The sequence below is a fragment of the Gymnogyps californianus genome, chromosome 4, assembly GCF_018139145.2.
Source record: "Gymnogyps californianus isolate 813 chromosome 4, ASM1813914v2, whole genome shotgun sequence".
Lineage (NCBI taxonomy): Eukaryota > Metazoa > Chordata > Aves > Accipitriformes > Cathartidae > Gymnogyps > Gymnogyps californianus.
In genome coordinates this window covers 20,745,180-20,758,685 of record NC_059474.1, presented here as the reverse complement: position 1 = coordinate 20,758,685, position 13,506 = coordinate 20,745,180, and positions in this window count along the sequence as shown.

Here is a 13,506-nt window from a genome sequence, read left to right as displayed (position 1 = left end):
CAGAGAAGAGTTGATGCTTCGAGGCAGCAGTTCCATTGAGTAAGCAAGGGGAAAAATCCCAGATGTTGAAGCTTTCGCCCTCCAGCCATATAATCAGTGAATTGTGTGCCACATTAGTGAGTTTTTCATTTATTTGAGCAAGAACAGTGCAAAGAGTACTTTTTGTTCTTAGTACACTTGTGGATACATATTTTGTTCTTTTTATGTATAGCTAAGTATTTTGAAGTGTTACAAAGGAGCTTCACTTTTACATCCTAAACTGTTGTTGACTTGCAGAGGTTATATGCTGTGCTTTTGGTATCCATTGCAAATGGATCACCAGCATTTTTGAGGTTGTTTTGAGTTGCAAAAACTTGTGCAGCTAAATTTGATTATATCAAACTCCTTAACACAAATGTATGGATATTTCAAGAATTCTCTCAACTTTACTTTTATCACCTAATGAAAGAAAACAGTGTGAATTTGTATTAAAACTGGGGCAGGTTTAGATGGTAAACCCAGAAGTATTGCAGAAAGTCAAGTGTAGCCTTTGAAGACAAGTAGACAACTGTCACAACATAGGCATGATGTTAGGTACCAAATGGCCTGTTAGATGGTCACAAAAAACCAAATGGCCTTTTTGTTAGATGGTCACAAAACACTATTTGGGCATGCATATGGCAGATCTTGCTTGTGGTAAGCTACACGTGCATGATGTATTTTACAACATATGTCATATGTAGCAAAATTGAAGCCCCTAGTGAAATATTAATGCCATGGGAGTTTGTCAGTGGTGGCATGATTGCAACCCATGTGTTGAAATCATGGGGTTCTTAGAGCAGCAGTGGTTTAGGTTGTGGACATATGGGTCAGCGTTAAGTGTTAGCAGTCGGGCTGGCTGCATTTTCCTCTCCAAAGTAAGCCCATGTTCTCAACTTTAGTAATTAACTAATTTGAGGAGGTTTGCCAGAAACATGATTTCACATCTGTATTTCAGAAGACAATTGCTGAAGCTGCAATATATTTCTTGACGCCAGCAGTTAATAGTTAGGTCTTTGTTTATTGTTATTTATTACATCAGATGTTCTACCAAAGTATACTTAAAGTGTGTTAAGATAAGCAACACTTCACAATAAACTGGCAATACTTAAGGCTGAAATAATAATAGTTACATTATTATCCTTCACTTCTTATAAGATCTAGGGGGCTATTATTTGACAACCTAGAGAATCAAACAATTCCTGGAGAGAAAGAGAGGATGGTTAGTTAAGCAAAGCAGCTACATAGTTCTACTACATCCACAAGGAAAAAAAAGGGGGGGGGGGAAAGAGTGGCTGTATCAAGAATTATTTTTCATAAATTGAAACAAGACCACTGAAGTTTATAGTTTCTGCAGCCCCTGCTGACTGGTCAGGATGGGAGTGAGGAAACAATAAATCACTACTATAGAGCTAAAATGCTGCTTATTTATACACATTTCGTAGAAGCCCAGCCATCTGAACAACACAGGTAGTGCTTAAGGCAGTATAAATGATGGCCATTTTTCTCTTTCTCCCTTGGTTCAGCCCAGAATCATCTTTAGCAAATTAATTAGAGACAACAAAGAATTTCAGAGTGGTTATTTACAAAATAGGTGCCCAATTATCTAAAATTAATGCCATTTACACCAACTAAGTAAACGGATGTGTGTTACAGCAAGTGACAAGGGAGAGAAGTTATTACGTACAAGGTATCAAAGTGGTATCTCACTTTTTTTCATAGCAGCTACAGATTGGGAAAGGGACATAGGTGAAGATGAGCTTAAAAAAAAAAGTCAATGTTGAGTAGTTCTGAGCGGTTAATGACTTTAAGGTTTTGTAGTAGGCGATTCAAACCGGTTATGCAAAATTTGCAACTATGCTGAAAAGTTTGTTCAGCTTTGAATTACATAGCAAGGTGGTAGCAGGACAGACCTGCATGTGGGCATCCTTACGTGGGTGACGTTGTGACCACTGCATGGTGCTGCTTCCCAGTCCATACAGTGATGAACATTACATCTCAATATACAGGCATGAGTGCGTGCTTAAAGTTATATATTAATACGTGTTGAAAAGTCATACCTTGCAATAGAAATTTTATTCAGTGATAAAGGGGCCAACACATGGGAATTAGTCCTGGCATATTGATTGTAAGTATACCCTCTGTTGGGACTTCTGTATTCCCCTCTGAGCTGCTGGGAGAGCATAGATGGTCTTTAAAAGCATGTGGGAAACATGGAGTATCTGTGAAGAGATTTGTTTTATAGCAGATTCTTGTCTGTGTAAGCTGTCCCCATTGACTAATGGACTATGACATTTAACACTGGCTGACTGTTGACCCTTATCCTGAATGAAATGCAGCACAAAGGTACGAAACAGGTTGAATAAGCTTTGGCTGAGGAATTCCACCCACACACCCTCTCCTCCCGCCCGTGAACGCATGAACTGTATTAAAAGACTGAGATGTAGAAAGAGAACAGAAGTGAAAGAAAAAGCTGGAATTTTTGAAAAACAAGCCCAAGTGTAAGGAAGCTAAAGCATGACAAGAGGAGTCCGAGCATAGAGCAATTTCCTATGCTGTCTTCTAAGATCTAGGTGACAGGAGCAATTCCTGAATAATCAACAGAACATTGTAAATGAAAAAAAAGCAGCTACTGGGATATAGGTGTGCTGGAAATGCACCACAGCTTGGATGTTTATGAATAGAACTAATTCCTATGCCAGAAGGCCAAATTATTATTTACAGTAAAAAAAAAAGTAACAGTGAGTCTATGCCTAAATACAAGGTATCTATGTTAAAAGCAGCAGCATACACATAAGTGAGCATCAAAACCAGAAAAGATCAGGAGTAATGAGTAACCAAAATGGAAAGGAAAAGATCACTTGCATTAATTGTAGTACATGCTTATGTTACAGTAAGCATTAGATGTGTTTGCAAAAAAAAAAAAAAAAAAACAAACAACAAACCCAAAGGAAAACCAAAACTGAACAAAAAAACTCAACCCCTTGCAATAGATTAGATATTCTGAAGAACTGAGGTTCCAAACTTAAATTGCACCAGTGCTATGTGCCCATTGACTTAAGGGACTTGGGTCGTTTGGTAAGTGCTATCAGATACCCATCCACCTTTGGGCGTCTTAATAACCCCTTAGAAGAAAACTGGCTGCAATGGGTTCATTTATAACTCAGTAGAGAGGAAAGATTACTGAACACAAACATATTCCTTGACCTTGCTTCCCTTCTCGGTTCGCATTTTCCGATTCCTGTTGTTCTTCATTTGTCCACATTGACCTCTCCTTTATCACTCATCAACCTTCTAGATAGCTCCTAATACTCAGCATTGCTATTCGCTCTTATCAGTTCTGCCAGGTGAACAGGAGAAAGCACAAGTCCATTAGCAGAGCCTAGCACCATTTTATGACAGTCTGCCAAAGTAGGAACCGAGTTACCTGCATGGCATTTTCTATCTGTTCATTATGGCATGGCCCGAGTCATGGGTTTACACAGCAAATATCTTTAATTGTGCAAGTTAGAAGCAAATCTCCCTGGCTAGATTTGTATTAATAAACTAATGAAGGCCAGGCTCCGTTATCTGGCTGGGAGTAGTTAAACTCTTCCTTGAAATCCGGTTGCCTCGTGTACTGCTTGTTGGGACCAGTTCTGGTCCCTAAACCCCCGAAATGGTGCCCAGCCATTGTCTAGGAGGATTTTACTTAAATGGGCTCAAGTTAGGCCAGGAAGCACACCACCAAACAGCTGAGATGATCATGAGCCGGTGCCCAAGCATATCCTTCAGGCCTTGTTTAGATTAACTGTGCAGACGAACTGAGACTGCTGGCCTCCATCACAGGCTGTGAGACTCCATTCCAGCCCCAAGCAACTACTGTAAGATTAGTCCCTCTGATTTCACCAGCCTGTTTATCAATGTGTGCCTTCCAGCAGTCCAAACATGTTCAGAGCTGTTTTGAAGGCTTGCTTTCTTGAGAGCAGTGTGCTCAGCAGGTGTTTGTAGACCACAGGACAGCCTTTCCGAAACACACCACTACTGACTGACTGGAATGATAAATCAAAGTCTCCACTCATGCTTTACCTTGTTCCAGGAAGAGCACGGTGTAGTTTTTCCCCTTCTGCTCTGCGGAGTTGTTCAGTGGCAATAACGCTGTCCCTGCTTCCTTGTCCCCTACCAGCGCTGCCTGCTGTCCTACCCAGCTGACAAGGTTTAGAGGCTCACATCTGCTCATCGATGTTGCATTGGTCTTCCAGGCCAGCTCCAGTTGCACGTGGACAGCTCTTCTGATTTCATTTTCGAGTCGACCACAGCATGCTAGTCCCGGAAAACAAGTTAACCATTTCAGTTCAGTTGGTTACAATACCAATAGGGGGAACCCAGATACATCTACATTGATGAAAATAGCCTAGAGTTTTCTACACTAAACAAATATGAGAAGTTGTGGAGGATCAGAAATCTTTCCTCTAGATATTTTTAGATCTTCACTGCTCAGATGTGTCTGATCCCAAGCAATAAGTTATCTATTAAAATCACCAGCAGCCTTCAGAAGCACCAATAGGCCAATATTTAGGCGGTAATTTACTGCCCTGAAAAGCTGCCATAAAATAGAGACATGAATCCAAATATTCCATAGCCTAGAGTAATTCTGGCCACATTCTTCAGATACCCAGCTCAGACTAACAGAATTACAAGTGGTCATCTACACTCATTAAAAGCATGTAGATGTCCTTAGAGAGGCTGAAATCCACAAGAGACAGCCACGGAGAGAGAGCCGTGGCAAATGCAGATGCAGCCTCAGAGGCTCTGGGGGCCAGGGGCCAGAGGCAGTCTGGCAGCAGTGTTGCTGCACAGCCTGTTTCTCGGGCTCTCCTAGGGCAAACTCTTCTATCCTGTGTGGCACTGCATTAACGTGGTCTGTAAACATACCCTCTGTGCCTTTTCAGTGTTAAAAGGAGAAAAAAAGCTTCACTTTCATACCTTGCGTATCCAGTGAGAATACACAGATCCTTGGCGCCTGGATACTATCAGGCCCACATGGGTTTGTGCAGAGGAAAAGCATATGACAGAGTCGGTTACACTGATGTTGATATCAGGGATAGGAAACACCTTGTTCAGCATTTTGAGTAATAAAATACCTATGCACCTTTCCAAGAAAGCTTTATTACCCCATGTGCTAATTCAGTTAGCATGGCGGGGGGGGGGGAGGGATCAGACTACCCTCCAACCCCCTACCTCGTGCCTATTTGTACCTTGTGCCCCAATACCATTATCCTGGGAATATTTAGATTCTCTTGTGATGCATTAAATGCTTGTTAAGGGTATGTGCATAAAAGAAAATCTCCCTTTCAGTTGGAATAATTTTTATGGTCATAAGTCTGCCTATAAAAGCCATAACAGGTAAATTCCCCAGGCACGCACCTGCCCCACCACCACTTGCAGATGAAAGCAGAAATTTAGATATCTACCCACCACTTTGTGTACCTGCCTCATATAATTCCAGAACTATTTGAAGCACTGAAGATGGGAGGCTGGGTTTAATAAAGGCCCCTTCTGCAAATACATAAACATACCTACAGTCGATTCTTTCACTGAATCAAATAAAAGGATTTTCTTTGAAACATTTAAAAGATTGTGCTAGTGTTAACAACTACACACCTAGGACAAAAAGAAGTTCACCTTATAAGATGCAACTTCTGAAGATGCACAATATCAGTGCTACTTAACTGAAGAATAATTAGTCTAAAAACTCTTAGATCTTTGTCTCACCTTTGATCTTCTCCACACATCATGGTTTAACCCCAGCTGGCAACTAAGCCCCACACAGCCACTCACTCACTCCCCCCACCCTGGTGGGATGAGGGAGAGAATCAGAAGAGTAAAAGTGAGAAAACTCATGGGTTGAGATAAAGACAGTTTAATAGGTAAAGCAAAAGCCGCACACGCAAGCAAAGCAAAACAAGGAATTCATTCACCACTTCCCATCGGCAGGCAGGTGTTCAGCCATCTCCAGGAAAGCAGGGCTCCATCATGTGTAGCGGTTACTTGGGAAGACAAAGGCCATCACTCTGAACATCCCTCTCTTCCTTCTTCTTCCCCCAGCTTTATATGCTGAGCATGACGTCATATGGTATGGAATATCCCTTTGGTCAGTTGGGGTCAGCTGTCCCAGCTGTGTCCCCTCCCAGCTTCTTGTGCACCCCCAGCCTCCTCGCTGGTGGGGTGGGGTGAGAAGCAGAAAAGGCCTTGACCCTGTGTAAGCACTGCTCAGCGATAATGAAAACATCCCTGTATTATCAACACTGAAATTATTGATACATCAGAGAGAAATGTGAAAGTCCTGTCAGCATCACCTGTATTTGTGCCACGGGAGATATGAATGGCAGCTTGGCTTCATAACGTGTCTAGTCCACAAGCATTCTCAGGAGTTGTTTTACACGCCAGTGCTATTCTAACCCAGAGCCAGCATTTTGGGTACTGCTGGTATTCATGAGTGTTTTCTTGGTTGGTACCTAGTCCTGTGGAAACCACTACATACAGAACCATCAGCTTGCTGAAGGTGCCAAGGGGATGCGCAAGGCTGCCCAGCCTAGCAGTCACCTCGCACATAGCCCCAGCAGGATGACTCCCCATCTTTTGGGGTTTGGTTTTGGGGGTTTTTTTTTGGTTGGTTGGGGGTTTTTTGTTTTTGGGGCTCTTCTTTACTGGTGGTGCCTGATCTGGGACACATGCACCTAATGCTCTTCCCAAAAGACTAACAGGAAAAAAAGGGGCCATCATCTGCCTGTTACACCAATAGCTCCTAAATTCAGCAATCGAAATTCATATCTCTTTTCTGCTTAGAGCTTTTGGGCCAGCCCTAGGATGGAGACACCCAGGCTAGCTCACAGTAAGATCAAGTCCCTGAAGCACCTCACATCATCATGGAAGTGACAATGCACGCACACAGTATTGCCATGCAGTATATAGACTATGCCACTTGTAGGTAGTACCTGAGCTGCCTGTCACTAGGCTGGAGGATCTCGGCATCACATAGCACTAACCCTCATGTCGTCGTCCTCCCCAATGGATGGCTTCTCATGCCATGTGGTTGTTCCTCTCTCAGCTGCCTAACTTTCCTTCCTTCGCCCAGAGGTGTTCAAATGCCTGAAGCTGGGCAGTGTAATGTCAAGAACCGTGGTGCTTCAGCTTTCCTTCTAGGACAGGAATTCTGCCACTCAAGGCAAAGCAAAACAGGTGGGATTTTTGCTATATTAAACACTGTATTGCCTCACAAACTTGAGTTAACCATAATGTAGTGTTTGTCAACTCCATTTTGTTTCTGTAGTCCAGTATACTGCATACATTTTTAATGAAAAGACTTTCAAGTAATAAACAACAGGTTATGATCCTCCAGCATGTCAAGACCTTTGCTACAGTAATATTTTCTGCACTTTTATCTTGGTGTGTAATTTGTTTAGAACAGTAACATCAGTAAGTGACTGTCTGGTTCTCAAATGGTTTGGTCAGAACCTGGCCTAATCTCCTGTCAACAAAGTACTTCTGGCCATTTGCTCATATCACTGTTATCCGGCAGTTTTCCTAGTCTGCTTGTGGGCTGTCCTGCCAGCTATCAGCCCCGCGTGGCACAACCACAACCCAATCCATCCAGAGCTCCACCCAAGCAGAGAGTGTCTAAACTAGGCTTTGAAGACTGCTTTGCAACCTGAGTTAAGGCCATTTCAATCCATTGCAGAAAGCAACACTCTCTTTTAACCGCTTCATGGCTGAGAAAGCCACATCCTTTTTAAGCATTTTATCACATGATAAAACTGCAAGGCTAGTTCAGTTTCCATTGTTTTTTATGGACTTACAGAGCCCTAGGTGACACTGGTTTGGTTCAGATCCCCTCTTCTGGCACAGCATGAGCTGGATCTGCTGGGAATAGGCTGGGCCAGTTTTAGTTGATGGTCCTGAGCAAAGACAACAGGCAGCTAAGGAATAGACATTGGCCTGCACCAGGGTGATTTTGGGTGGAATTTCCTCATGGCTTTCCTCATTCAGGTCCCTCTCTCCCATGTTTCCCTCTTCTACAGGGCAAGTGCTGTTGAGGGGTGGATGCTGATGGAAGAAGTGCAAACACACAAGGCCAAGTGCAGGACCCAGCACTTGGCCTTGTTGAATCTCATACAATTGGCCTTGGCCCATTGATCCCTCTGGAGAGCCTTTCTACCCTCAAGCAGATCAACATTTCCACCCAACTTGGTGTCATCTGCAAACTTACTGAGGGTGCACTCGATCCCCTCCCTGGAGGTATTTAAGAGACATGTAGACATGGCGCTTAGGGACATAGTTTAGTGGTGGACCTGGCAGTGTTAGGTTTACGGTTGGACTCGATGATCTTAAAGGTCTTTTCCAACCTAAATTATTCTATGATTCTCTATCCATCCCCAGCTAAAACTCTCAGCACCTCAGTTCCTCCAACATTGTTTTAGATAAGTTGTCCATATTGTGTAGTGATGGTTAGCCACATTTTATGCCTTTTTTTCCCCACAACAAAAAGTGCAAGCTTTCTTCAGAAAGACAAGCATTCTGCTCTGTATTTAGTAGCACCCAAAGCACAAAAACCTGATCCATCCCCCCTAAAGCATTATAGCAATAATGAGCAATAAGTACATGTAGATATCTATTGCCCTACTTCTTTTTTTTCTTTTCTCTCCTACAGACAGGATAAAGTCTTAATTAATGTTTATCCATGATGTCCACTACACAGCTAGCAGAGCAAATTTTGATTGTACATAAAACCTTCACAGAAGTTAGCTCATGACTAGGGGAGAGAGAGAAAAGAACAACACTCCTGCAATAAAAATCAACAAAAAGATCCTCAATGAGTACATCTTTCAGAACATCACCCATGTGCCCAAGAAAAAATATCCTTCCCTTCCTCCAAATCTCCTCTGGTTCAGGAAAATACTCACTCTGAATAAAAACCTCATTCCCTTCTGCTATAGTACTATGAATTCAGACCAACTAACTGGTGCCAAATGATAAAAAAATTAAACACTTACCTCCTCATTAAACAGCCACAGTCTTAGACTATATGTCTCCAAGACCATCCTTGCCTACCATGAGCTAATCTTCAGACACTTAAATACATAGCAGTTTCTGGCTCATACCCTTAAACCAGAAGCTGACTGCCCATAGCAAAGTTTCTTTTCTTCAGTCACTTTTCAGCTGCTTTCAATCACTTCATTTTGCTTTAAAGCATCACCAACTGTGCCCCAGGAGCCCTGATTTAGCTATTTGAGTTACTTTATCTCTGTAGGGCAGTTTTTCTCATCCTTTCTAAGCTGAAAAGCTGCACAAAGCTTTTAGGGGAAAAAAAAATTCCCCAGCCCATCTTGAATGGTGTTCATTGGTAACCCAACAGATAATAGGTAACATTTTGAGTGTTTATTTATTATTTTTCATTTCTACTTCATTTGCTTGTTTGCATGTGTGGAAATACATGTTGTTATTTAAAAAAAAAACAATTATGGCTGCTTGTGATATCTTACACAACACCAGTTATCCTAGTAGTCATTTTGCAGACCTAAAACTAAGAAATGCCTACCGTACAATGTGCACATTCAGGCATAGGCATGCTTTGAAAATTGTGCCCTGCAGAGGCCAATGTGAATGCCTGTTCCTGAGGTGAGCGAGGCACCTGGCCCAGATGAAGTAATTTTAAATTCCTCTGGGATTTGCATCTAGGAGAATTGCCAGGACATGTCAACAGATGGTGCTGAAATGGCCCTTCCTACTGGTCAGATGGGAAATCCATTCTCAGCACTGTAATATTTTCCATTAACCATAGTCTGCTTTGTTGAAGATATTGTGTGTATGCTGAAGGAATTCTGCCATCCAGTCTCCCTTGTCATCTTTTAAAAGGTTGCTAAACCTTTTAAATGCTAAATTTGATGTGAAAGCGCTAAGCGTTCACTCTCTAGTGAGGAACAGGGCATTTTGCAAAATTGATCTATCTGACACTTTGGCTTAAATCTACTCCTGAGCAAAAGAGGGGGGAGCCCCCACTGAGCTCCCTCTACTTGCTGCCCATGCCTGAGCCAGCCCCAAGCCCCGAGTCCTGGTGGCTGAACCCCCAGGAACTGAGGTGTCCTTGGGACCTGACAGCTCCACCATGCTGGTGAAGCGAATATGGGGACCACTCCAGGAGAACATACCTGGCTATAGCATCCTGCCTATCTCCCGAGTCTTCACTGCCCTACAAATGCCCTAACACACAACAGGGGTCATGTTTTGCCTTAATGGATGCTCCAGCTGAGTGATCCTTCCAACTCTTACCAGCTCAGGTTTTTGACCCAGAACAGCTTCTGCAATGTTATCTATAGTGTCCCGTAGTAAGACTTTTCATTGACTGAACCTCTCATTAATTACTCTTATTTAAAAATTACCCTGTGGTGTGTCCTGAAACAGATTATTAATTAAGAGTGACAATGGCTGAGTAAACGTAGCTTTAAACATTCCTCCCAGTACAGCGCGACAGGTCTTCCCCTGCAAGGCACTGCTGCACGACAAGCTGATATGATGCAAGAAAGGCCCAAAGCTTTACACTAAACTGCAGTATGCTGTAATTCATCCCTGCCACCTGTTACACATGGCTGAGACATCTTAACAGCTTTAAAAGTTGCCTCTCAGGGCTTATACCTCTCTGATTCACATCCAAGAGGGGCGGCTGAATACGGCTTGGGCACAAGTTAGTTTTACTAACAGAAGAGGAGTGTTCATGCTGCTCTCAGGCAATATCCATATCCATCACAGGACAACTAGTCGCAACAGTAGAAGACCACTTAACAAGCAGAATCTCCAAATTCACCGAGGACCAGACCTCTCATTCTCTGGAGGGGCTAATGATGACCTTTAATGACCCACACGATTCATCTGTCCAACTATTTTTCAGTTACTGATTTCAACTGTGCTGTTTTCCTAGCTGTATATATCTCAGCTTTACAGTCACTGGTGCCTGGTTACTTTTTCACATGGGTCATTCTTCCATCTGCAGATATATGTCCTAAATGTACCATCATGCAGTGCTTGCACCCAAAACATCAGCACCCCTCCGTGTGTGTGTATACCCGAGGAGAGATGGCCTGGCTGCCGTTCTGCAGAGAGAGAGATCTCTCCTCCATCCCTCCTCAAGCAGTTCCCAAGATGAAGCCCTGCGATGGGGTGCCCCTGAACACTGGCTTGCTTTCTCTCCTCAGCAACCTCAGCGAATGCTTTGAGTCCACTTTATTGAGGGCTTTGTTGAGATTGTGAATGCATGGCTGGTGGTCTCCTACCTGACTAGGAGGTGTGGACAGGAGGTGCTCTATCGCATCCATGACCATGAGGTATCTAGACAAGGACTGCCAGCTCCATGAGCCTGGGCTTAGGATGCCTTGCTGGGCTCACCAGGCGTTTTGTTTTACTCCAAAGGAAGTAAAACGGATTCCTTTCCCTGCATCTCCAGCTAGTGTTGAAATTGCTGATGATGAATCCAAAGTGATCTCTGCCTGCTGTGATGTACATGCAGTCATTTAACCACCAGGTCCAACCTGTCACCCAGCCCCAGTGTCATTTTCACCTCATCTGACCCCCAGAAGTCCTGCCCTATTTTGGAGCTCTGTTCCTCCAGTCCCACTCCTGCTCTGTCTGTGATTCCTCAACCCCCAGCATCCCAGGCTTGCAATGTGGGGGACAAGGGGACAAAACAGAGTAACATTCCCTGCCCCTATTTTTCCCAAGCTGGGTGAACATCAGCTTGGGGGTTCCTTGGTTCAGCATTATTGGCATGCTTGAGGAGAGGGGAGAAGAGCTGTCCCAAGCACACAGGACTGAAGGCAGAGATGGGATCCCACCTGAGCCATAATGAGCTGCTTGGGATTTTTCCTGCTACTTTCCTCTTTCCCCTTTCCGTGAGAGAGGTGTCAGCTCTGAGGGCAGTGAGGACATGCCCAGCCTGGCCAAAGGCAGCAACCAGGCTAAGCAGATTTCCCCAGGACACACTTAGACCTCCTAAGTTTCTTTCAACTTCCAGCATACGAGCCCATGACCTGAGCCATTGTGCTGCCATTTCCATCAGAAATGCTCCTTGTGTCACACCTGTCCTCCAGCACGGGCCAAAGGATGCTCTACACCTAGCAGGTAGGAGTAGCCATATGCTTCCCACTCTGCTGGGGAGAGTTTGAGACTTTGTTCTAGCACAGTCTTTGAGGAAGACCAAGAAATTACACTGATAGGTACCTTTAAGAATATCTTTTCAGGCAATATAACAGCTGGAAGCAACAAGCAAGAGTCAATACCATATGTTTGTACTGTACAGCAACACCAGAGCTAGCCTTCTGTTGGCAACCATTTGAGATCCAGTGCCTGAGGCCATTGCATTAGTCAGTTAAAATAGGGCTTAATGCTATCCTAGTTCACACGTGCACCGATTTTCCTAATGTCAATTATGGTTGCATGTTGCCTAACCAAGGGCAGCATTTGGTCCATAAATTGTTTGCATGTCCTGTAATTTATGCTTTTAGCATTGTGTAAAAAACCCCGATCTATCAACTGTGGTGTTGGTTGCAAAATATTTTCTCCTGTAATTACCCTGATTGTTTATGCCATGGTAATGTGTCCTTAGACGTTGAGCCGTGTAAAAAGATTGATACACCCCAAAAGTGTAAATGGCAATTAGAGAATTTCATCAGATGCTGAGTAAGACGGAATGTTTGTGACACTTTAATGCTAGCCTTCGCTCTGTTTCTCCCTCTTGTTGAAACACTCAGATCTCAGTTGTTAGGGGAAACCTGCTTAGGGACAGCTCAGTGAAAATCAGTATAATTACTATCCAATATGCAAAGTAAACACTCAGCTCTCTCGTATGAATCACGTGTTTCCTTTGTAATAGAATTGTAATAAAGGGACTAAGATCTACAGAGTATTCACTGTAAAAATATCATGAGTGGGTTTACACATACAGTGTCATGCCTTTGGCATGTGGCAACACCAGGATTGGCCATTAGCTAGAGAAAAAAACATCCGAATGCAGATAAAGTGCTTGCATGGAAGCACAGCCTATTGAAATTATGCAATTGAAGTGTGGCCTGGCATTCCCTGGTATGTGTTATAGCGTGTATCTTCCCTTACGCAGCTCTTGGAATAGTGGATGTTTGCTCAGTCCTACTCACTATTTATTTTTAACTGACCGGATCAGATCCTTTGCTATTGTGTGTTGGTTAACCTACTGCCAATGGTACCACACCAGTCTGCACCCCGAAATAATTTGCTGTAAATCAGAGAACAGCCTTTCTTAATGGCACGGCCAGCGGCTGTCTTGGGGACCTGACTGGGCGCCTGCCACTACATGGTAAGCTGAAGAAAGAGATGATGAAGCATTTAACCTGCCTTTCTGACTAATGAAAACCCTTCATAGTGGTAGGCCTGGTGCAGTTAAATGCAGTATTATCAAGAATTTGAAATTGGGTGAAGTGAACG